This window comes from Triticum dicoccoides, chromosome 1B (assembly GCF_002162155.2).
Source record: "Triticum dicoccoides isolate Atlit2015 ecotype Zavitan chromosome 1B, WEW_v2.0, whole genome shotgun sequence".
Lineage (NCBI taxonomy): Eukaryota > Viridiplantae > Streptophyta > Magnoliopsida > Poales > Poaceae > Triticum > Triticum dicoccoides.
In genome coordinates, this window is record NC_041381.1 from 409,891,148 (window position 1) to 409,894,802 (window position 3,655).

A 3,655-nucleotide genomic window follows, 5' to 3' on the forward strand; every position below is an offset into this window, starting at 1 on the left:
CCTAGATACTCCATTGTCACCTCAAGTATCCGTGGGCATGATTATATGATATGCATCACACAATCTCAGATTCATCCAACCAACATAAAAGTACTTCAAAGAGTGCCCCAAAGCTACTACCGGCGAGTCAAGAACGTGTGCCAACCCCTATGCATAGGTTCCCAAGTGTCACGAAACCCGCAAATTGATCACCAAAACATACATCAAGTGGATCAATAGAATAACCCATTGTCACCACGGTTATCCCACGCAAGACATACATCAAGTGTTCATAAAAGACTCAATCCAATAAGATAACTTTAAAGGGGAAACTCAATTCATCACAAGAGAGTAGAGGGGGAGAAACATCATAAGATCCAACTACAATAACAAAGCTCGGGATACATCAAGATCGTGCCATAGATGGAACACGAGAGAGAACACGAGAGAGAGAGATCAAACACATAGCTACTGGTACATACCCTCAGCCCCGAGGGTGAACTACTCCCTCCTCATCATGGATAGCGCCGGGATGATGAAGATGGCCTCCGGTGATGGGATCCCTCTCCGCAGGGTGCCGGAACAGGGTCCCGATTGGTTTTTGGTGGCTACAAAGGCTTGCGGCGGCGGAACTCCCGATCTATCTTCTGTTCTGGAAGTTTTAGGGTACGCAGGTATATATGGGTGAAAGGGGTACGTCGGTGGACCTCCAGGGGGCTCCCGAGGTAGGGGGCGTGCCCAGGGGGGAGGGGCGCGCCCCCACCCTCATGCGCAGCCCGGGGATCCCCTGACGTGCACTCCAAGCCCATCTGGTTGGTTTCCTTCCAAAATTAACTTCTCTAGTTGATTTCGTTCCGTTTTGACTCCGTCTGATATTCCTTTTCCTCGAAACACTGAAATAGGCATAAACCAGCAAATCTGGGCTGGGCCCCCGGTTAATAGGTTAGTCCCAAAAATAATACAAAAGTGGATAATAAAGCCCAATATTGCCTAAAACAATAGATAAAGTAGGATGGAGCAATCAAAAATTATAGATACGTTGGAGACGTATCACCCAACCGACCCAACAAAAGAACCACTCAAGAAGGTTAGAAGAGGGTTTCGGGAAAAGAAGTGGGAGGAGGAGAAGGCGGAGCGAGAAGGTGCGACGGTGAAGATGACAGAGACGTCTTGTCCAAGAAGGAGGAGGCATATGTCAAGTGCTCGGACATTTAGGAGGAAAAAAGGTGGAGAGGTTCAAAGTATTGATGGAGGCGACCGGGAAGAAGCTAGCGCTCGAATAGACGAGGGCCATGATCGAAGAGAAGAAGGCCATGGTCAAGGAGAGGAAGACGATGCTGGAAGAAAAGAAGGTGAATATCGCAGTCGATGCGGACGCAAGGATGATCATGGAAGTCGTCCGCTATAAGATGATGTAGCGGCAGAAAGATGAGTTGAAGGGGGCAAAAGAGAAAGATGAGGAGGCGGCGGAGAAGAAGGCTGCATACGCGGCGACGACAACACCTTGGGCATGGAGGTTCAGAATTGTTTTTTGCATGGACCACTGGATTGATATTCTTCTGTGATCGGTCATGTAAAAACTTAAGCATACTTGTCTCTTTTTGATTGTGACCAAGGATGTGATCGAACGCGCTATGGATCGGGCTTTATTTGAATTTAACCCTTTATTAATGGACATATACAAAATATCATTGAATGACCGCCTCCCGCATTCATGTCGCGGACTCGTCCCTTGTCTGCGGATAGACACAGAAGGAAATTTATGGGTCAGGGTTGCAGATGTCCTAAGAGTATGTCTAGTAGAACCCTCAAACCCTCAAACCCTTAAAGCAGTTTTAAGGATTGAGAAGTGCCAGTTTTTGGCACTTTTAAGGGTTGAAAAACAGGGGCAAAGACTAGAACCCTCAAACCCAACCCTTAAAGTGCTTTAAGGGTTGGGTTTGAGGGTTCTAGTCTTTGCCTCAACCTCAACCTTTAAAACTGTCATTTCACATATCACACATTTCATCATATGACATATCACAAATTCCATCACATTTGACATAAAACAATAATCATTTTAGTTATTATTACACCACCGAATAAAACAATAATCATTCAAACTATTACAAAAATGTTTGAGCAAATTACAATAATTGTTCGAATCAAATAGGAAATAGAAAAGTAAAACAAAGATACATCATGGGCCAATGCGCCGCCCATCCAACTGCCAGTGGTGCTCTACTAGATCATCCCAGAGCCGACCATGAGTGATTGCATCCTCAATCTCACGATGTGCTTGAAGAAAAGCGTGTATGCGAGAAGGGTTTCTTTCCGATTGCACATGGGTACCAACATTGTCATAGAAACAAGGGAGGTTTAACCCTCTCTCATCCTCTAGGATCATGTTGTGTAGAATCACACAACATTTCATGATATTCACCAAGGTTTTTTTGTCCCAAAATCGAGCTGGACCCCGAACTATGGCAAACCTTGCTTGCAAAACACCGAAAGCTCTCTCAATATCCTTGTGGGCTGCCTCTTGTGCCTTGGTGAAATGAGCCTCTTTTCTTGTTAAGGGCAGCCCATTTTTCTCCTTGATGGACTTCACAAGAGTTGCCCATTCGGGATAGATGCCATCGGTGAGATAGTATCCCATTGAGTACTCATTGTCCATGATTTTGTAGTTGCAAGCTGGAGCATCCCCAGAAATTAATCTTTTGAACAAAAGAGATCTATTGAGGACATTGATATTATTGAGTGTTCCCGGCAACCCAAAGAATGCATGCCAAATCCATGTGTCCTCCGATGCTACAGCCTCAAGCACAATGGTAGCATCACGGCTTTTACCACAATACATTACGTGCCATGCCTTTGGGCAATTTTTCCACCTCCAATGCATGCAATCAAGACTACCAAGCATCCTCGGCCATCCCCTTTTTTCATTCATTTCCATTAATTTCTTTGTATCTTCCTCGTTTGGTGCCCGTAGATACTGCTCACCATACAACCGGATGACCAACTTGGCAAACCTACGGACGGACTCCGTGGTTGTATCTTGCCCAATGCGAAGATACTCGTCGATATAATCCGCGGGTATGCCATAAGCGAGTACCCGCATTGCCGCCGATATCTTTTGATATGGACTAAACCCCATGATACCGGCGGCGGATCTACGACGTTTAAAGTAATCAGAGGCGGCCTCACAATCGGTGACAATCTTCACAAACAAATTATGACGCATTCGGTACCTTCTGCGGAAGAGACGAGGAGGGTATGTAGGTACCTCTGCGAAGTAGTCTTGCATCCAATGCTCGTGTCCGAGAGCGCGGTTCCGGTAGATGGTGAGTCGCCCCATCTTCGACCCTCTCCTCTGATCCATAAGCTTTGCGCGGTCTTCAAATGCTTGCACGTCGACGAGGAGGCTCATCATCTCGACGTTGTCGTCTTGCAACAACTCGTCAATGTCCGAATCGTCGGATGACGACCAATCCGACGAATCGGACAACGAGTCCATGTCGTCGTTGTTCACCTCCATCTACATACCGAGTGGCAACAATTGTGAGTGCCAACGAAGCAAAAATTAAAAACTGAAAAAAATATCACCTTCGGGAGCCGGGGGCCGGCGTCGAACGGGGCGGGGACGGCGTCGGGGGCCGACGTCGAGCGGGGCGGGGACGCGTCGGGGGCCGGCGTG